We start from the raw sequence: 23,649 nt of genomic DNA on the forward strand, positions 1-23,649 counted from the left end.
AGATACAAACTATCCGAGGATTCATTATTAAAAAAGGAACAGAACTGAGAAAGCTGACCCAGGAGAAGGGAGTCACCTCCTTAAACAACATTCTCAAGAAACTGGTAGAAGCAGATGGCAGGAATTGGGACACAATGATCCCATGGGCACTCTTTGATGTGTGAAAGTAAGCTCAATCTTCTCTCTTCAAGCTTCTCTTTGGCAGAGAACCCAGGGATGTGACTGAGATGCTTAGGGAGCCCTGTTACCTATATCCCAGATGGCCCAAAGCCTCAAACAACATATGGCCACAATTAGGGAAATAGTGAAAACAACATTTGGGAGAGGCCCAGGACAATCAAAAGGCCCACTTTAACAAATAGACAATCCCTCACTACTTCTCCGTCAGCCAAATGGTCATGGTTTTGTTACCCATGTCTGACAATAAGATGATGTCAAGATGGTTTGGAGCATATACAATCTTGGAGTAGAATGGTTCATGCAACTATGTCATCTCCCAACCTGACCATAGACAGAAAACACAGTTATATCATCTCAATCTTTAAAAAGTGAAGGTTAGACCCCTCGGAGAATTGTACTCTAACTATGACTACCCTTCCTACAGAAGTGGGCAAAAGAGACCTGACCCTCACCCAACAAGAAGACCTCAGTGATTTACCCATTCCCTGATGTCTTTAGTGACTCACCAGGGAGAGTTACAAACTTTGTACACACCATCCAAACACCCCAAGTGAAGGTAGTGAACTTCAAAATCTATCAAATCCCTTAGTCCAGGAAGGAAATAATCAGTGAGGGGCTGGAAAACATGCTTACAGCTAATATTATTGAGCCTTCGGACAGTCCATGGTCTGTGCCAATAGTTCTGGCAGCAAAGCCTGATCATTTGTGGAAGTTATTCATCGATTTCCCGTAGCTGAATTCCATCTTGCAGTTTGATAACTATCTGATGCCCAGAATCAATGATTTAATTGACACATTGGGCAGTGTTAAATTCATCTACATGATTGATATCACCAAAGGCATGTCCCTCTCAACACTTCCGATAGGGAGGAAACAGTGTTTCCACCCATAAGGAATTATTTCAATTTTCTATATTGTCCTTTGGACTTCATGGGGCCCTGGCAACTTTCAAATGCCTGATGGATCAAGTGCTGTGACCCTTCTCCCATTTTTGTGGCGCATACCTCAATGACTTTGTAATCCATGTGGGACCGACGGAAGAATATCTTTTCAACTTATATGAAATTGTCAGGGGGTTGAGGAAAGTTGGGCTGAATACAAACCAAAAGAAATGTCACATGGCTCAATCAACAGTCAAAAACGTAGGTTAATTTGTGGCCAATGGACTTGTTTGGACCCAAGTAGCAAAAGTAAAAGTGGTAGCACTCACACCCCCTCCCAAGAAAAAAAAAAGAGCTTAAGGCATTTTAATTGTTCATGTGATATTATCGACACATTAGCCCACATTATTCCATGATTGCTGCCCGATTATCAGATATGCTTAAAAAACTCAGAACCCCAACAACTGGTCTGGAACAAGCAGGATTGGGACAGCTTCGAAAGCTTAAAAAACACCTTATGCTGTGAACCAGTATTAAAAGTCCCCAACTTTAATCAGGAATGTATACTCCAAACCAATGCATCAAATTTGGTATCACAACTATCTTGTCTCAGGAGTACAAGGGCATCGAACACCCTGTCCTGTAGGTAAGCCGAAAGCTTTTCCCAAGGGAGCACAGCTTTGCTACTATAAAGGTAGACGCCTTGCCATTAAGTGGACAATAACCCACCTTAAATACTATCTAATAGCACGAAAATAAGTATTGGTCAAAGACCATACCCTGCGTACATGGCTAAGTCAGAGAAAATAATGTAACGATAAAATAACATGCTGGTTTCTATATCTCTAACCATACTGCTTTATAGTAGAGCATAGAAAGGGGAAAGACAAAGCAGCATTGATTTCCTCAATAGATTCCCAATCAATGGAGCAGGAAAGCCGAACCTCTAAGTGAAAGCGTTTGTGACGAAACGAGGGATTCAGCCACTTCTCCCTGGGGGGAACCTTTCACTGTGAGTCTAGGGATCTGAGCCTGCTACGCAATACCCTCCCTGGGGGAAGAGACAAGCGGGACCTCACTGGGGAGCCTTCCTTCTTGGGGATACAGACTCCTGTTCCAATGACGGACTGCCTTTAGCAACCCAACCATAGCTATTCTGTTGGAAGAGAACAAGAGAATTATACCTACATTTTTTATTGTGGTTTTTCAGATCAAAACAAGTTCCCGTTAGGTACTGACACAAAGAAACCCATGGGAGTCATATAGAGTATGGCTCAGACACTGAGAAAATACACCCAAAAGATGCTGTTGATGACCCAGAGCAGCTTCATAAAAGTGGGAGGGAGGAGAAAGCATGACAGTGAGCGAGACCCAGGAGTTTCAAAACAGCTCTAGGAGGCGAGACAGTGAGGTGAAGTTCAGTCCCAGAAAGGACACTGGTGAGATGTGGTGGCCATGACGGGAAAGAGAGGAAACCTCTCTCTGAGGCAATTCCACTTAGTAGAAAGCACATTTGAGTGTGCCAAAGAAGGAGCCGAGCAAGATGAGAGAAGAGAGGAAAATACTCTCAGTAACAAGGAGAGTGAGAATAATTACTGGGCTGATCCTAATCATCTCTGTAACAAGGAGAGTGAGGATAACTACTGGGATAATCCTTCTTGTCCCAGTAAAGAGGTACATGAGAATAAATACTGGGCTAATCATACTCATCCCAGTAACAAGATGTGTGAGAAGAATTACACTGGGCATCAAATCGCGGTACCGTACTTAGCACCAAGGTCCCTTTGCGGGTCCCTACTTTAATGGGAATTTGCAATTATCAGGTCCGGCAAGGGCGTAATGACCTTGTAATTGGCCATTCCTGGGCACCGAAAAAAAAAAATTCTGGCGGCAGCCGTGCCTGTGTTACAGGCCCATTGTGTCTGATTCAGTAAATATGTCAAATACCATAGTGAGTTACACCATTTGACTTTTCAACTAATTGTGGTGCAACATACATCAAAAAAGCGGGCCAGATAGTAAAAACCATTTTTGGCACAAGTGAGGAAAGGCGCCAAAAGAAGGAGCATCCCAATACATTTTTGCTCATTTCTGGGGGCGTTTCTGGGTATTTAAAATTCACAAACAGGATGCATTTTGAAATGCCCAGAAATGAGGATCATCCCCTTTGCCTTTGGAGACAGGCACAGTGGTAGGTACAAATCATGACAGGTCATTTCAGCAGTTTTCATACTTGCCTTTCGAACCCCAAGCAGGGATGAAAAACATTTTTAATTTCTCATGCATTTCACAAAGATAGAACCTTTAACGGCCTGTCCTGGTGAAAGGTGATCCCAGCAACCATGTGCCTGTCATACATTAGTGTCTGGAGCAAATTTATATGCTATTGTCCAGTCCCACCAAAATGCTCATCTGACTTTTAAGAATAAGGTGACCTGACCATTTCAGCAATAAGCACACATTGAACGAGCACACTATATGCACTCATTTCATTTGCACACATTCACTTAGAATTCACTAAGCCAAGTACTTTAACCAGATGAAACTTACACCAGTTGCAATATCCTAAATAAGTCAAACCCGATGTACAGACACATATCCATCAGAGCCAGCACACATGGACCGACTCTACCCATACACTCAAATACAAGAAATTAGTTCCAATATACAGAAATATCACAATCAAACACAATCAAAGACAAAGAAGCACTTTTACTAGAAAACCCATCCACAAATCAATCACACCTCCAACTCAAAAGCACACCACATAATGTACTGAACACATCTTGAATCACACTTAAACTATCATTGCACAGGCATTAACAGGAATGCATAATTTCTTAGTTTAATTTTGTAACACCTCCCTTTTAAATACCCTACCTTCTCACGAAAAACATCAGAAGTGTTGTTCTCAGAAGAAGATGTGATGAAGGCAACATTTCCTGGGATTCTGGAATTAGTTGTTAACCGCATATCCATCTGCTGGTACCACCCAAGAACACATCCCCTTTGTCAGCCACATACACTGTGGCTTTCATGGCCTTGCCCTTACAAAAACGTGTAGCTAGAAATCCCCCTATGATAGAGATTCTGGAACCTCATATACACTGGCATTAATGTGTGAGGGCCTCAAGCTGATATTTGCATTGCCAGGTGTCCATGTTAATAATAGTGTAATCAGACCCTGAGTCTATGAGCATTTTAACAGAAATGCCACCAATGAGCACCACAGAGTGTGGTTTCTCCTCACTCTCCTTAGAGGGGCCCACCTCACACACAGACTAAGTTATACCTGAGGCCTCATTATCCAAATAATTATCATCAGGGCAATTATAGTCAGAGTCATCATGAATATCTCTAACGCCTTTTGTGGAAATGCTCTGGCAACATGTAGTAAAATGCCCCTTCCTTCCGCAGTTTTTGCATTGTGCTTTATGACCAAGACAACTGGGATTGTTAGCAAGATGAGATGAACTCCTACATCTAAAACATTTCTTGCAAACTGTGGAATGGGTGAACCTACTAGAAGAGCTTTTCTGATCTGTCTTAGTCAAACCTTCATCAGCTTTAGTGTGTTTTTTAATGAAAGTGCACACATGTTTCTTTTTTGTTTCTTTGTCATGATTTTGAATAGAAACTGCATTGATGCTGGCTGATACTTCGTGATCTTTAACATACAATTCTTTTACTCATGCCAGCATGTGTTCAAACCTTTTTGCTATGTCCAATACTTCCTGGAAACTAGGGTCCCCCTTTGTCCAGATCTCTTCTCTGGTTCTGGTTTCCCTTACCTTCGGCATAAACTGGTCATAAAGATGCTCATAGAATGAACTGGGATTACATTTGTTGGCAAGTTCACGTAAGGAAACATTCAACAGATCCCTCTTGTGCATACTCCCTAGTAGAAAAATGATAACGTTGAAGTATTATGCAAACTCTATTTTATAATGTTTGTCTAACTTTCTAAGAATTGCATCATAGGAAGAGGGGGGTCTGCCCCTTCACCAGAGGCTTGTGAAGTTGGAGCAAGGTCAGAGAGCCTTTTTAGTAGGTGCCTGCCCTCGTGACCTAAGCAATGCATCAAGAGAGCTCTACAACTTTCCATATTGAAGTTTGGCCCGTGAGTAGCGGTAACATAATCAATAAATTCATCTCTCCATGTCTCCATTGTGACAATAGGGTCACCAGGGGCTTGGAGGAAATGAGGAGGGAGGTTGGTCATGTTGCAAGAGAGAGAGAGGGAAACATGTTCAATAAGGAACGCAAGAGGTACGGTGTAAGCAAGCGGATACCCTGGGTTTACCATATGAAGAGAGGTGCAGGATGGGACCAAAAACCCAACATCATGCAGTCTAAAGTAAAAGGATGTGAAATTAAATATAGTACAAGAGCGGAAACAATATGCAGTGTAGCCCTATAACAAATTATGGATGAGAAAGCAGTAAAGCCTAGGGAGATCAGCAAAACTGGAGAGCTGTGATAAGTAGCAAATGGGTTCAGATGCATAAGTAAAACACAATGGCCAAGAGCAAGGTAGACCCAAGAGGTAACAACGCGATAGGTATAGTGTAGAGTGATAGTTACAGCAGTTATTAGCACAAGGCATGCTGCAGAAATGTCTTACAGCAAAATAGTCTTAATAGTTTGGGAAAGTGGTTGGCATTACTGGCATGCAACAACAGTACGATGATAATAATGACAGCACAATTCAAAATCAGCAACAAATACGCTGTAGTAATGTCAGGAAACAAGTTATTGTAGGTCTTCCATAATTTCGAGAAGAAGAAGGCTGCAGCAATGTCAAAGTGGTATTGTCGTAGCTTGGCCTACTGGCAAAGCAATGATGTGGCTCCAGGGAGTGTTAATGGGATGCACGGAAGCATTGCGAACAGTCTTACTGGAAAATAGAGATGTGATGAACCACAGCAGTGAAGTAGGACTCCCCAGCACAAAGTGAAAGGCAGTAGAAAGTGCAAGATGTGTATGGCAGTGGGGCGTGGGCTTCCAAAATGTGCAGTTGGCGAATGAAGTTCGCAGCCAGAGTACAGCAGTAGGAATAGTTGAAGCTGGCATCCGAAATTCGCAGATGGTGAATAAGGTACGCAGGCAGCGCACTGAGGCAGAAAATGAATGTCCCTCTCTGACTCCAATACTGACTGAATATGGTAACCAAGGAGATGGCAATGCAACTCTGCAACGGTCAGAACGAGATACGTAGATGGTGTGGGGCAGGTGGAGAGACGGATGGAAATCTGAAGTCATGGACATCCAGGAATGTTTCCTGTAAGTATTTATTTCTGCACATGATGTCCCTCCTGTTCCAGATGAATCGCTCTCCTGTACATGTGTGCAGGCATTATATGCATTCACAAGCAGCCCTATAGTTATAGTTAAGTTGCTCAAACCATAGGAAGAGCACTTTTTGGGCAGCTAATAACTTCAGTTCCAATATCCGTCCAGTATTTATTTTTTAAATGTGCAAAAAGTAGGTAAAACAAAATGAGTGATATCTGGGTTCGGTCCGCAGACTCACTTCCTTGTTCGGTACGCAGACGGGTCTCCAATTGGCCCAGAGAACGACATGATATGCGCTGACTTCGGACGTGCCCACTGGTTGGTCAATACAAAACGTGAGATGTGTCAGATTTTTGGAAACACCCGCCATGATGTATTCGTGGACAGCTGCCGTTGCCGCGGACATCACGATAAAAATTATTAAAAAACACAACATTGCACTTGTCAAATTAATGAAACTATCTCTGGGGAGATGAGGGGGGATGAGGATGGGATGGGATATGGCTTTAAATAGCCAAACAAAAGGTGTTTTTTCTTCTCTGATGTCTGCAAACAGTCCGGGGTAGTCTGTGATTTTCACAAACATATTGGATGCTCGGGGGCAACTATGCTTATTTGTGCATTACAGGGTTGATGAAAGCAGTTTTTGGATGGATTATAACTTTGGGGCCACTCAATGAAACTGCATGAACTTTCGGAATTTCATTCGAGACCTGATTCTGAATGGTTGGAAATGTGTGGTGCTGTTTGTCAAGAGTAAACAAAATTAGAGGGTGAGAGGGTGTCCCAAAATATTGCAAAGGCTTATGAATGCGGTGCCACTTGACAAATCTGCACAAAGTTTAATGACTATTGTATGTATGCACATTTTGACACTTTAGAAAAAACAAAACATAGGTGGATTTCCAGTAAACCCGTGTAAGGAGCATTGGAAAGGACCTGAAAGCATGGTTTTGCAAACCTGTCTGTGTTTTATTTTTTTGACAAGTGTCATAATGTAGGTGCAAAAAACTGTGATAACCTTTGGTGACTGAGGTATAGCCTGTGGCCATGGGCTTATGAATGCGGTGCCACTTGACAAATCTGCACAAACATTTGCAAAATTATCTCAGATCTAGATATAAATGTTTTTGCAAAGTTTAGAGGGATTTTGTCAAGAGGGAGCTAAATTAGAAGGTGTCTCAACATTTTTAGATGGTTTATAGCTTTGCTGCCATTTGACAAATGTGGACAAACATTTTCAGAAAGATTAGAGACCCAACCTTAAATGTGTGTGCAAAGTCTGAATGGATTTTGTCAAGTGGGGACTAACTTATATGACTATTGTATGCATGCACATTTTGACACTTTAGAAAAAACCAAACATGGGTGGATTTCCAATAAACCCGTGTAAGGAGCATTGGAAAGGACCTGAAAGCATGGTTTTGCAAACCTGGATGTGTTTTATTTTTTTGACAAGTGTCATAATGTAGGTGCAAAAAACTGTGATATACCTTTGGTGACTGAGGTATAGCCTGTGGCCATGGGCAGTGGCCAGATTGTCCGTGTCATGGCATACGGTCATGACCTGGACATGAGGGATGACCAATGGGTATAAAGTGGGCGTCTCCTCCAGGGACTGGCTATGTGGTAAAGTTTTTCGAAATTGGAATAGGTTTGAAAGGGAAAAATGTGCTTGTGCTAATATGGTCCTAGGTTTCTCTCTTTGCTTTCAGCAGGCCGATATGGGAAAGGAATAGCTGCTCTGTACAGAGACCTGCCTTCCCTTTCCATGGTGGCCATCTTGGAAAAGGATTTTCCTTCCTACAGTGGAATGCTGTGCATACCCCAGTGTTGGAAGAAAAAACATATTTTTTAGCACCCCCGGTGACTGCTCTGGCAACCTGGGGTGCTAATGGCCCTCATCCCTCATTTCAGGGACTGGAAAGGGGAATAATGGTCCGGAGCTCTCGTTATCCACCCTCACTTCACTTGGGCTGATAACTTGGGTGGCGGGCCATTATCCCTGGAACGGGGAATGAACGCCACATTATTTCATTAGCATAACACAAACTGCTAATGGAAATGTTGGAAAATCTTATTGAGTTTTTTTTCAGGAGAGGTTAGAATGTAAGGTAGGGGAGGACGAGAGGCAAGAGGCACCAAGCACTAATATGGAGGGGCAGGTGAACAGGGGAGATGTTGTGCGTGTGTTACATCTAAGGAAGGGCGGAAGTGTTTCTCATGCTCCTTGATTATAGCTTCAAAAGCACTTCTAAATTGCTCCGCCCTGCAGAGCGGTGGGTTGCAGTATATACAGAGGACTCTTGTCTTAGAAAGATATGGATCGACAGCCTTTTTTATTGCTTGCAAGGAAGTAGTGCTGGTGGGATTTTGTGTCCCAAAGAAGTAGGGTGTGTGATTACAGTACTAGTTGAGGAAGATGAGGTGGAGGAAGACCGCCTACTACATGCTAAGAAAGGAAAAGCCTTTCTGATAGCATTGCAGTGCTTCCATTGGGTAAGGCGGTGCACGGATGTGGTCCCATAGAAATACTGGCCAGGTAGTCCACGACTGAGTACAATGTTGCACTCAATGCATTTCACTTTGGCAGCTTTGCTATATTCCCAACAGTGATAAAGAACTGCCACACCCATGATTCTCTCTTGTTGCTAGAGGTAGGCGCTTCCTCTACCTCATCTTCTTGGTCCTCTTCATTGTCTTTGGAAGTACTGCGTTTTTTTCTGTTGTGCTCCAACTGGTGGTGGATAAATATCAGTTTTTCTAATATTCTTCCAAATGTGTGCTGTGTATGATATGATATGATATGATAGTTTATTTGTATGGAGACAATACAAAATGTGTTTCAAAATGCTTCAAGGCAAGGGAGGGAACAAGGGAAAGAAAATACAAACAGTGAACATTCTTACAAGGCCTTGAGCAATAAGAATGTGAAATGTTTTATTGTACTCGGCCTGTCAACATTTCAGATAGTGCAAGAGCTAAGACACAGAAAGGAAGAGAGGAGGTGGGTGGGAAGGTAATGGGAACAGACAGGTGACTAATGTTCTAGGCCTGACAACATTTCTGATCAAGCCGAAGGATTACAAGAGGAGTGGGTGAGGGTGAGGAGAAGGAAGGAGAGGAACAAAACATGCGACTATTGTACTAGGCCTGATAGTGCTGGAGAGGTAGGGGGCGGAAGAGAAATGAATTGGAGGGGGATGAGACAGACAATGTAGAGCTATCATACTATGTCTGAGGACAATTCTGATAGAGTAAGTGCATAGAATAAAGAAAGGGGAGGGGGAGAGGAGAGAGGGAAAAGAAGAAAGGGAAGAGGAGAGACCAAGAGTAAGCAGGGAAGAAGAGTGGAGAAGCAAGTGGGGGTGACAATATAGTTGCAGGAATCGGTGATAACACTTAGTGTTGCAGAGAATAGCAAATGCAAGACAGGATTCAGGATGAAGATGGGTACAACAGGATACAGGGTCACCATGAGTATGTAATGCAGAGGAAGTCTGACACGAAATACAGAATGGGACAAAGCACCATGAGTTAAATGAGTCCACAGAGTCAAAACCAAGCATTTGAAACAACATGGTGAAGGAGGAGCAATAGTGTATCAAGACCGATCCTTCAGTGGTAAGAAGTAGGGGGGAAGGAGAGAGGGAGAGGGCTAAGCAGAATGGGAAGGCAGGATAGATAGTAATAAGCCATTTTTTGTATTTGTATTTGTTTTATTTATAACACGCACCGTCCGGCCCAGGGGCATCAGGGTGCAACTTGAGCAAATATACATACATGTTTTATATACATACATAGTTATATACATGAATAGTAAGCAGACATGGATATATACATAAATTACAATAGCAGTTAGCAAATTGAGGCGTAGAGACAGAAAATGTACAACTATAAGAGATCAATGGATAGATGTGTGGTAGCAAAGGTGGAGCGATAGTCATAGTAACACAGAAGTTCGGCAGGTAAATATGCTGTGTTTAAGAACTTAACAAAGTAGTCGGAGGCAGCAGGCTGACAGGCTGAGGCGTATAACATAAGTCAAGGATTGCCTCAATTCTGATCGAAGGGCCAAGATTTTGTTTTCAACTTGAAGGTGTTAAATGAGTCTTCAGATCTGATGGTGACTCGGAGGGTGTTCCACAGCTTTGAGGTTAGGACAGGGAAGCTCATGCCCCCCTCTTTTTGGAGTTTGAACCTTGGAATCGATAGGCTATGGATCTGGGCAGTTCTTTGCGGTCGGGTGGAGGAATGGAGGGAGAGCTGGTTGCAGAGGTAGGGGAGGGTGGCCTTGTTGGCAAGGCATTTGTGCGTGAGGGCAAGAGTTTTTCATGAGATTCTCTGCTTGACCGGTAGCCAATGTAGGTTAGTTCTGGATTCGGAAATGTGGTGGGTTCTAGGAATGTTTAGGGCTGCCCTAATGGCATTGTTCTGGGTGATTTGTAGTTTATTAAGATTCCATTGGCTAGTCCCTAAGTAGAGGGGATTACAATAGTCAATTTTAGACATAATGAGCATTCTGGCAAGGGTGATGCTGTTCGGGGTAGTCAGAAACAGTCTACAAGCTGCAGTAAGTTTGCAAGTGTAGGCAGAGGCTGATCTGACTGCATTTGTTTGACGAGACAAGGATAGAGTGGCGTCAAGGTAACAACCTAATGTTTATGTGTCTTTGGAGACTTTGATGGTATTTCCATCTATGATAAATGACTGGTAGGAAGGATCTAGTTTGCTAAGACGCTGCGAGGAGCCCAAGAGGAGGAGCTCTGTCTAGTCGTCATTGAGACATAGTTCGTGTTGGGCCATCCAGGCCTGGATGACCAGATAAACGTCGTTCAAGGCCTTGGTGTCAACTAAATGGTCGCCAGTGATGGGGATGAGCATCTGGGTGTCGTCAGACACACAGATAATCAAGTACATCAAAGAGCGGTTTAGTGAAAATGTTATAAAGTGTGGGTGACACGCAAGAACCTTGGGGAGCGCCCCAGTGAATTGGAGCGGGGTCAGCGGCTGCGGAGGGTGAGAAGACCCTCATGGATCTGTTACTCAGAAAGGATTTGATCCATGCCGTGGCTCAGTCTGAGAATTGGGCAGCAGAATGAATGTGCCGGCATAAGATTTGGTGGTTGACCAGATCAAAAGCCGCAGAGAGGTCTAGGAGAAGTAGCATTGCTAGTTTCCCATTGTCTTTCAAGACCTCAATTTGGCTTTTTAGATCTATCAGAGCCGTTTCAGTCCCATGTCTACGGCGGAATCCAGATTGTCGTAAACCTAGGAGATTATTGGATTCCAAGTAGTCTTGGAACTGTAGGTATGCCGCACAGTCTAAGATCTTGAGCAAGAATGGGACGGTAGTTATGGGTCTGAAGTTAGTGGGAATGCTTGGGTCTAAGGATGGGTTTTTAAAGCAATGGGATCACCCATGCGTCCTTGAGGTTGTCAGGGACAGTGCCTGTTTTAAAAGAGGAATTAATGAAGGCCGTGGTGAATGGGAGCGAGTCGTGGGAAGATTCCTTAATGATAGGAGCAGGGCACGGATCACCTTGGCAGTTTGAAGGTTTGCTTCTCTTGATGATGTCTTCTACCTCAGCAGTAGTGAGTGGGGAGAAGGCAAAAGGTTTAATAATGGGAGAATCTAGAGGGACAACCCTTACAGGGGTGGGTGGACAGTTGTCCAGCTTCAGACTGTCTTGTTTGTCTTTGATTTTAGATTGTAGGGTAGAGATTTTATTCAGTAGAGCGGACTGGATGTTAGCACACTATTTACTGTCTTTAATGCAAGTGTCGGGGGGTGGCTGGAGATTCGAGTTCTTTTAAGATCTTAAAAAGTTCTTTTGTGTTCGAGTCTGCTTGCAAGATGCAGTTATTAACAGACTCCTTTTTAGCAGTGATAATGGTATCTTTGTAGGAGAGGGATGCAAGGATAAAACCGTCTTTACGCTCGTCAAAGGGGTTACTTTTCCAGCGATTTTCAGCATAGCGTTTAGCTTTGCAGAGCACTCTTAACTGAGGTGTAAACCAAGAGTTGAGATGTGCACGTGGTTTAGACCTCCTGAGTTTGATAGGGGCGTTGGAATTTATAGCCGTGAGCATACTATGATTGTAGGTGTCTGCTAAGGATGCAGGGTCGGTGCAGGTGTGTGTGGCAGCATTGAGAGATGGGAGTAGCAATCGGAGAAGTTTCTCCTTGGTTATGTCCCTTTTATTTCTGGTATGGAAGGCTGGAGCTATCAAGGTCGGGGCACGCGGCGCTGCTTCAATATTGAAGGTAATGATCTGGTGGTCAGACCATAAACAGGGGATATTGGAAAGGACATTGATATTACAGTTGGATCCGGCTAACCACTCAAGGGTCCTAGCTTTAGTATGGGTGGGTTCTTGAATGTGCATGGTGAGCCGAAGTCAGTTAGTACGTTGTCCAGGTCAGATGCCTTAGAGTCTTTAGGGTCGCCAAATCCCAGATTAAGGTCGCCTAGGATGATAATTTGCTAATTGGTTTTAGTTTTGTTGAGGAGAAGGGTGGATATTTCACCAACAAAGGAGGGTGCAGGACCCAGGGGTCTGTAGATAAGGTGGAGGGTGGCGGTTTGGTTGGGTGTTAATGGTATTTTGACTGAGAGTAGTTCAGTTGACTCAATTTTGGAATTGGTCAACACTCTTAGACCGAGAGAGTTTTTGTGAATGAAGGCCACTCCACTGCCTCTAGATTGGGCATTGATGCGATCCCATCGTGTGATGCCGTAGTCTGGCGGTAAGGCCAGGGACAGTGAAGGTCCAGATGCGGCATGTAGCCATGTTTCGGAGATGGCAATAAAGTCAAGTTCTAGGGTTGTGATGATGTCTGCGATGTCTAGTGCGTGAGCTGGAAGAGATCTGGCGTTAATAAGGGCGCCCTTGATCTGGTTTGACTGCTGTGGTAGTGGATTTCAGCGTAGTGGTAGGTGAAGGTGAGCGAGGTGGTGTATGTATAGTGTGATTGTAGTTATTGCTGCAGGGGTGTAATTGGCGGAATCTTGAGCCTAGTCTCTTGTTTCTAAGCGAGAGGGAGCAAGGTTGATTTGGGGTAGGTTTCCTTGCAAAGTGTTCCAGCCAAAGAGCAGGGTCATTAAGGTATTTGTTGGTATAGTTGCTGCTGTAGTAATGTTCAGTAGTAGTGGTCACGGGGCAGCCCATTGTGGGGTCCGAACTGAACAATAGCTGGTGGTGAGGGCTAAGATAGGTAACACTATCAGACGGCTGAGGGAGCTGTGGGGGGGGAGGAGTGGAGGGTTGGAGAGAGCGCACATGGTAGATGTGTGGGTGTTATCACCATGAGTAGCTGAGCTATAATGGCTACATGTAATGCCATGCAGTAATAGTGGATATGGAGAGTCCAAAAGAGCATGATGGTGGTGTAAGACACCTAGAATTCAAAATGGGGTACACCGACCTGTGGCAAGAGAGCAGGTACCTGAAGATCAAATTCAGGGGTGGGCGAGCACACTGGCGCAACAAGTTAAATGGAAGCTCTAAGCAGGTTTGACTAATGTGGCACAGCGTGGCACAGCACAGCTCGTGTAAAATGCAGAATTGGATACCGTGTTGGCTATATAGTGTAGTTGTGAGCATGCAGTCGTAGTGGCAAAACAGCGGAATACGGAATTGGCAAAGCAAGTGCCGAAGCACATAAGGTCAGCATAAATGGTTAATGCCTTGAGGTATGGCTAGGCTAAACAAGCATAATAGTGAACACATTGTTAAAGGTGCAGCCAAACAGTATAGTGTACACATGTGGGAACACCTAAATTGGGAACTCAAATTCTGGCTAAGAAGCAGTATGGCCTCATCTAAGTTTGAGAATGATACGCTAGGCTAAAAATGCATGGCTGGAATGTGCCATAGGTTAGCATTGTCATACATAAGCAGAATGACTATTTGTTCTATACTTGAGCAATGCTCAGTACTGAGATCAGAATACCCAATACAGTTTGAATACCGGGGGCTACCAACACTCTCATACTATACCGCCTAATACCGGGGGCTACCAACACTCTCATACTATACCACCTAAGCTGTAGTCGCATCTAGGTAGCATTAAAGTCCAGCAGGCAGAAAGAACTTTCAAACTGAGGCAAGGTCATACTGTATGGTAGGTGCAGTTTTAGAGCAGGGGCAAGGAACATTCTCTTGCTATACCATAGGGTATCAAGGGCAGGCACCAGATATCATATAGTGCAAAGTAGTGGGAGGCATTTAGTGCTGTGGTGGACACATGGGCTAGAACAAACTGTCGCTCTGATACTATAAATGGCAAATGGAACATATCAACCATCTTATTCACAGAGATAAGAGCAGTTTACTGCTATGGTAAACTGATGAAGTGATACACTTGGCTGTCAAACACTGCAGCGAGATCTTCTAGTATAAGTTGGCATTGACTTGTGACAGGCGGTCATCTTTGGAAGTGGCCTTAAGCTTGTCCCTGGCCTTGCCCTTGTGTTTGTGTGTTGTGTCGGTGTGTTGCAGTGATGTACAATGATGTATTGTCTGAATGTGAAGCACCCTGGGCATTGTTCCCCTTGTGTTCATGTGCCACCTCTCTATTGCCTTCATCTGCAATCTTTCTCTTTGCAGCCCAGGGGTTATATTCAGTGTATCCTACCTCTGAATTTCTAAGGTGAGCTAGAAAAGATTCAGTGGGATTGAGTGTTATTTTAGCATTCTTGGTGGGTAAGACCTAATGTCAATGCCCAGTAGCCCATCAACCAAATCCCATGATCTCACAAAAACCTGTATATCGTCTAACATTGCGTTCAGGATGGGCGTTCTAATGCACCTAACCAAATCTTCTCTGATAATTTAGAGACAGCTTCTAGCATGTCCAAACCAGTGGTTGGCTTTGTTAATTAGTGCTTCTTGATCTTCATAGGAATTTGAGGATAGACAGGGTACATTGACCAGAATTAAAGAGCGACAACCTCTGTTAAATTTGTTGTGAGGGGCACTGCCAGTTCCTATCCTGGTACTGTTGTTCCCTTCACTATTCACAATTGGAATGAAGTTGGGGCCAGTGAGTAGAAGGTTTCGTGGGTAAGAAGGGCAGTTTTCACTCAGCCTTTGTGGGCATCTGATTTCAGATATATCCAAGCTTGTAGGGACCGTTCTGTTTGAGGTTAGTAGGAGTTCTGGGGGTGCAGTGTCTACACTACCATGTTTCCCATACTTAATTATAGGGTTACCCCTCATATTTGTGCACTTGTCAGTTGCATTAACATAGTCTGTGTTCAGGGTGGTCAGTGAGGCAACCTTTCCTTTCAACAACCTGATGTCAACAACCAATTAATCTAGCTTGCTCTGTAGTTTACTAATGGTTGTTTCATTGATCTCTGTGGGCATTGCTCCCGCACCTGGGATTATCGCACACAACCTGACGAGGAGTTGGTTGTAAAATCCAAAGCACAAGCCTGCATGCTTGAATCTTTCATCTTTCCAGTATGGATCGTCTATTGATTATTTATTCTTGTGCCCTTTTGCCACAGTTGGTAAATTCTGCCTCCTTCTTGTCCCACCTTAAGGGCTGTGTCTGTTGTGGCAGTCCACACATTAGTGTCCCCCAGCTTGGCAGGCTTCCCACTTCCACCCATGGCAGGGTTTGGCATGCCAGCTTTAGAAGGCACCCCCCCCGTGTACTCTCCCCCTATATTGATGATCAATACATCTGGGGCATCCTTGATTGGTTCCTTAATTATTATGCCATTATGTGTTCATGGTGGGGATGGAGCTCAAAGACATTGGTTGCACTAATCCCCCTTCTCTTCCTGCCTCTCTTCCTGCCCTAGAATCTTTAACAGGGATGGCATAGTTTTACCCCCTTTCCCCCGGTTTCTGGCTGACCTGGAACAGGGCCAGAGGCCGTTCCAAGGTCCTCGCCCAATGGTGGGGCCTTTATTAATTTCCTGGGTAGTAGAAGAGTCATACAGGGCTGTCACCAAATCACGTTCCTCAATTGTTGCCACACAGTTGGACAGATGATTTTGTATCATTGCAGGCATTATACCCTCCTTAAATTCCCCTGCTATAATACATTTATCGTAGTGTTCAATGTCATCAATGTCATGTAGTAACCATTGTATCTCTGTAACTGAGATATTCACATCTTTTTTCGGTTTAAACATTAATGAGATCTTTCTCCATCTATTTTCAGGGGGAAATTGAAATTTCATCTTTCATTTTTGCCATGGTAAAATTCCAAGTCAAACGTAGAGCAAATACAAAAATAACAGAGAGCTCAAAGAGTGCAAAAAGGTGCAGAAAGTGCACAGAATGCAAACAATCCAGTAGTACCTCTCAAGTCGATAGTAAACTCTCAAAGACCTTATAAAAGCTCTTCTTTCTTTGAAATCCGAATATGACCAGGATACTTAAAATGGCAAACCAGTTTGGATAAATAAAAAAAAGCTGCTGAATTTTCCAAGTTAGCAGCCAGAATTTCTAAGCAAACTATAAGCAGACCTTGCAATCCAAACAGAGCGTGGAGCAAGGCACACCCACCAACTTGAGGGACTGCCTTCGTCGGACTCCCACCATTCACTCCCACATGGTGTACAATTCAGGTCAGTTGAGAGAGATTAAGAGTTCTTAAGCATCAAGAGGCCCCAAACTTCCACCAAGGTCCAGGATCACAGCAACCAGATAGACTCTAGAATTAGGTCTACGGCACAGCATTGACACAGAGTTCGTGCCACAAAATTGTTGGGGGCGCTTCTGCTGCAAGCAGCAGGACCTCTATGCCTCTGTGCTGTTGGACTCGGTCAGTTTTCTCAATCAGGCTGAAGCACCCCGAGGTGATGGGGGTGGAAGTGTTACAGAAAGAAGAGTCAGCTAGCGCCTCAGTTCATAAAGTGGCATCACATCAATTATCATGCTCTCACAGCTAGATGAAATCTGCTGTGCACCACTGCCCACTTACTTGCCAGCCGTGGCTGTCCTCCCATTCTCCCATTCTGATTACTTTCCCACAGCCGTTCCATTCCGATGACATGAAGTGGAACCAGTGATGTCCACACGGTGCGAGAGGGAGAATACACAGGTGTAGGGGCTTAATTGATCCTTTGATCCATTAGCTGCAAACAACCATCCACTGCTGGTACAAATGCTGTGAATTCCTGTGCAGTCGGCCGGCTTCTTACACCAGCAAAATGCAGTTGGACACCATAGGAGTCCATTGTAAATGCATCCTGCCATGAGTACAGAGTGCAAAAGGGTGGTGTGCAAGAGTCTATGATGCCTTTGTACATTCTCCTTTTGCACTCTGCCATGCAAATGATGAAATTCTGATGGCAGGGAGTTGTCTTTGCTTAAGTGTAAATGTGAAAAGTTGCTGTAGCTAAATTATGGGGACTTCCAATATGAGCCCCTTAGTGTCCAATCATTTTTTCTTGGGACTAGACAACATCCTTCTTGGTTATAAGCAGTGAATCCCATTTGTGTTGTTAGGCATTCACATGTAAGGGGGTGGGGGGGTGGGAGTCAAAACAAGTCAAATCTATCCAAGGAGAAAAAATGAATGCACAAATTGCAAGCTAAACACATTTTATTACATGCAATGTTGGCTGGGAAAAAAGACAAGTTTCATTCAATTCATCGTCTTTAAATGGCAATGTATATAGGAGAGAATCATGAGAAAAGAGTTCACATTGTTTCAAGAAATATGAAAAACATTTCAATCTTATTCATTGATGCTAATTATCCCCTACAGAAAACCATTCATTTGTTAGTCTGATTGGCTAAAGCCTTCCCTCGTGACCAGAACAGTACCATCCTTCTAACAGTGACCTAATATAAGGGTCAACTAGAGTTCTTCTTACCCATTGGCCAGTGGCCTTAGGTTCACTTTGTTGTTTTCGGACCCCACTCCCATTGGTTAACCCACCCTCGAGTGTCTCATGGTGTGCTTCACCCCTCATATTTAATCAATACCCTTGTGAGGTGTAGACAGTGCGGCAACAAAATCAAATACCTCATTCTATTAACATGCAGCCGGAATGCTTGGCACTCCCTGATGGCTCTCAACCCTGTAGCTATACAAGTAACAGCTTATATTGCGATGCTATTGTGATTTTTGTTTGAAAACATGTTGCATTTCAAGCTCTCTTCTTACCATGGGAACAAGTGACCCTATAAAAAACACTAATTGGGACACCACCGAGTTGAGAATATTTTCCTGAATTTATGAGCTTTGTTTACCTTAGTTTTTGCAGTACAAATCGAACGACCATTTCTTCAGTGGGGGTTGTAGAGCCACACCCTATAAAGCTTCCCCTGGCTGTGCTTCAGCATTACCGTGTTTTCATCAATCTCTGTCCTTCACCTTCTGGATTCCTGGCTATGAGTTTGAAACATTACTTGTTATATAAGCCATTGTTCGGCGCCTGGGATCCTACTTTGTCATGCACCCTCTGCCAGTGAATGTGTGCCATTTCATACCACCTCCAAGGATGCTGTGCACCATCTAAAATAAACAGGAATGAAGCCTAATTCACTGCAGGATGCTCTGATTACTTTCTGTGGCCTAGTCACCTACAATCTCCAACATGACCTATTCATGTTAGCAAGAACCTCTGATTGTTGTTAACGCACATCTCAATAGGTTCCCTTATACATTCTTCAAGCAATCTACCCCTATTTGTCTGTCACACTACATAGAAACCTTTCAACTCGTGCACTACTCTATACCTGCAAAATCTACATTAGTTCTAATCAGCTGCTACTTTGCTGCAAAACTGTCCCAGGATCCCAACTGGCCCACCCTTTACGTATGGTGCCCTACATTTCTTCATACGATTGTTCTAAAAAATGCAGGTGCACCTGACACAGCTAACACATATCAGAGTAGCCATGCACAAAGACAGAATCGCGACCCTAAAAATGGCCCACTCTCCTTAGTATACTAAGTTCCTAAACATGATCATTCTCTCACGTTTGGGGTGTTGGATCACAACACACAAATATCCCTCTAAATCATGTCCATACATGAGGCATTCTTTGCACCACTCTCTAAAATGTCTGATTCCATGATGAAGACTACATGTTACAAACAGGAACAAGTACATGGCCATTGCCATAGAGTGCAACAGAGTTTGCACATCTACTTTTGCCTGAACATGGGTTTTGCCAACAGTGCTTGTGAGGTATGATGATTAAATAACTGATGAGTGCACGGACGTAAGCAAAACAACTTGTGCGGACACATTTAAAGGCTTGAGGCATCACCCCTAACTTGAAAAAGGGTCTGCAAGATGGTGTATGAATGGCGTAGGATGGGACTCCGTGGATTAGGCATTGGGGCTGGTAGATGAGACTTGAGGTCTGCCATCAAACAGATATTGCTTTGGAGTCTCTCATTGATATCTGTGTAGCCATCCAGGACTTGTAGAGATATCTCCTGAAGTCACTTGTAGCTGGTGGGGGACTATGGGAGGCTCAAGTCACACTAGTTGTGTGCGCACACACACAAATATAGATAACCTCTACTTCAGAGACAGGCAGCTATGAGTGAATTATGGGCCACTGATAACAGATGCCCCTGAAGCCAGGCATACACTGCTGCCTCTGCCATGTAACCAACTCATGACATAAAGCAAGTCCACAGGTTATTGGATGAGGTGATCACCCCAACAGGTTACAAAAAAGCCCCACCCATTATTTCCATCAATGTTTTCAACACCTGAATGATATCAGAAATCCTAACAGAGGACACATGTAATTTTCTACTGGGAGAGCAATCATAACAATCATGGAATGGTATAAAGTATTAAAGGATGCCTGGCATAGAAGGAAAAGATACCACAATAATAGCAACATCCAGTCCAACACGCTGCATTGATCTTGATAAATAAGATGCATACACCATTTATCTCTAATCACTTCTGCTCATGACAATGCATTAGTGAAATACATTAATTAGGAGTATGGTGGCATATCCTGAGAGGTATTGGGTTTTCCTTACTGCCCACATTATGTGAAGATAGACCTCACTTCATTCATAAGTGGTACCAGATTCTCAATAAATGTTCTTCAGATCTAATTGTTGGTATATCAGATGAGTTAGCACTAGTATTCATAAAGTGGAAACTGGTGGTGAAATACTCATTAATAATGTTTCCAAAAAGTATAGTATGGAACACTTGGCCTCAACACTAGAGAAAATATATTTCTGATTAGATTGCTAAAGAAAATTATAAAAATCTAAGAAAATGAGGAAATTGGGATGTAACGACTTGGATTATAAATTCGATGTTGGGCATGCTGTGCAAAAGGCTTGTCAACGAAAATATGTTAAGGTAGTGGACGTACTTTTCTAGGGTTAGGTTTAAACCTAGAACCATCTGGTTCAACACGCCATTAGGTGTCCTTGTTAGAAGATTGTTGTTAGAAGATTGTACCCAGTCAGAAAAGGGCCAAAAGTAGAAACTCTAATGAAACAATACTCAAATTAAGAAGATAACATAATCATTAACGTATCTTGCATTCAGGTTAATCACTTTCTCATCAGAATTACTATTTTACCATCTTATAGCACAACAAATTAAAAGGACTAGATTGACTTTAATAGGTTGGTTCAAAATATGTGATTTATTGTCTTCTTTGCAATACTGTATTGTCATCATTGAGAAATGTGAAAATCGCACATTTCACACAAATAGTGAATATAATTATTTAGTTATGAATAAAGCACTTGATATGTTGCAGGAGTCAGGATTAAATAATTTCGACCATTTTTTTTTTAAAAGCAACACTCGTTTTGTAATCTATCAAGGAATTAATCTATCAAGGAATGAATTTAAGACATTGAATTAATTAGTTTTGAATCATCTTCACATTTTTAAACCGACAGATAAAGTCAGGACTTAAGCAACATTAAATGGCAGGCAATATCATACACAGTCTGTACGTTTATTGAGTGACTATGCAATACATATTCCAATTGAACGTGATCTGACAGCTAAATTAGATCATCCTATTGATGGAACACTTGAGGAAGCAACAAACATTCAATGGATTACATCAGTCACATAACAGTTTATCCCAAATGTACATTCCAATACTCCTGTGATTTACATTTTTCCTAAAATTCACAAGTTATTGATAAACCCCACCGCCCACCAATATAGACAATCAAGGCAGCTATAGACTGTTAGCACAATATGTTGATTACATTGTTAACCTTTGATCTAAAATACAATGACTTACTTGAAGAACATTGAAGATTTTAATGGACTCCTCAATGAAACACCATATGATCTCGAGACGGATTGCTTTTGTAAAATTACTTATTAACAATGATATGTTATATTATGTTAAAGGCTATAACACATTTGCATACCTCAATTCCATACATTGAAGTGTAAGTGGATTATCCTACAGCATGAGTGCATAGGAGCTAATAAGATTGTTTGATTTCATTATGGAATGTGATTAACTATAAAAAATACATTGTTATGAGTATCAATTATTTACAGGTAGTTGGAACATCTAGGGTAGACAATATATTCATGTTTTTCTTTGAAATCAGATTTGTCTTAGACATTTGGTCTCAGCAGAAGTGTTGTAACTGTTAAAAATATATATTGACAATATCTTTGCTATATGGTTTGGACGGTAGAACAACTGAGGACATTCTTTCGCTATATGAATAGAGTTTACTGACCATATTACCATATTAAATGTACACAAACACAATTTGAGGTACCCACATTCCAATACTAACAGATTTTATGAGGAAAATGGTGTCAGATCTTGTTGAACTAGACAGTCAGAATGAAATATTTACTTGAAACAGTTTGAGACATTTCGATGAATAGGTTTGTATTACAACAAACACTCAACAAGACTTCTCAAATAACTACTGTTTGAATCTTAAGAGTGCAAGAGCACCACTACACATTCAGTATCACAGTGAAGTGATACTGACTAAGAGAGGAACATTCCATGAATGTCATGTGAGCAGTGTAATTCATGAAAATAATTGCTGTCTACCATTTGTATTCTGACAAACATATTTGCATGATTATGCAACATGTGAAACTGCCAACTACTTTATGTACTAATGGGCAACTGTAGTTTATAGTATGTAGGTATTACAACCTGTGAGGTGAAAACAAAGTGAACAAAACATAACTCCACTATAAGGTAACAAAATTCAAAGTCACCTTTCACCCCTCATGTCATGAAGTTAAATCACTCTGTAGTGAACTACTATACCCTTTTTTAGAAGTGTTTAGTGTTCTTAAATGAGGTGTAAATATTTCTAAACTCGTGGCACAGAGGTATTTTTTTTTAAACTTGCATCAAAAGTCCCCAAAGGCATACATGTAGAATATCTCAGAAATTGTTTCATTTAAAATGATTTTGCAATGGAAGTTACAATTTCTTACTTAAAGGGGTTGGTTTACTGTTACACTGGATTAGTAAAGGCCTTATTTATGTTATTGTATTTATACTTTTAGCGTGAATTTTGATTATTTAGCGGAATCTCATATAATTGTAATTATGCATTTGAGATGTGTTTAATAATTTCAAAATATTTCTAAAATATGTTCTATATTGTCAACATGACTGTATAGAAATCTGCATATGCTTACCATTATTAATACTATGATTTTAGAACTTCTACATGGTAACTATTGGAGACTGAGTGAAATAAGACAAGAATTGTGGCAACTGTGCAGAAGGGTTTAGTTCCCATTGTTTTAGTAAGCCAATACTGACCATCTAGACATGCTAAAAATCATAGTATTAATACTAGTAAGCCAAATATATAGAAGGTTTCTAAAGTTGAATATTGACTATGCACAGAAATGTAGGTATTCCAACTTTGTTGTGAAAGAGGTCCGCTAACAAAATAACCAAATGTATGACAGTTGATAACAACTGGAACCCTCAATTTGGATCACATGTACATCAGCTAGATGACAAAGACAACATGGTTTGGTAGTTTGTCAGTGAGAAGTATTAGATTACGTTTTTGGTACACAACGTCTGGCAATCATAGCCATTTAACATTTGTATTTCTGGAATATCAAACAGTAATTTATTGTTATTATTCTGGCCTTTTGATCTATCTCTTGTGGGGTACAAAACATCCTTCAAACTTACTTTGTGCACCAGAACTAGTGAATACTGAATTACATTTTTTGGTTTGATATGTTTCAGTGAACATTCGGAATATTACAAATGTTGTATTTTCTAGTACCCGTAGAAGGCATTTAATTGATGAACACAGTAGTGTTGCTGAAGATGTGTTTTCATTGTG

This window comes from Ambystoma mexicanum, chromosome 1p, assembly GCF_040938575.1.
Source record: "Ambystoma mexicanum isolate Mex_15411 chromosome 1p, UKY_AmexF1_1, whole genome shotgun sequence".
NCBI classification, from domain to species: Eukaryota; Metazoa; Chordata; class Amphibia; order Caudata; family Ambystomatidae; genus Ambystoma; species Ambystoma mexicanum.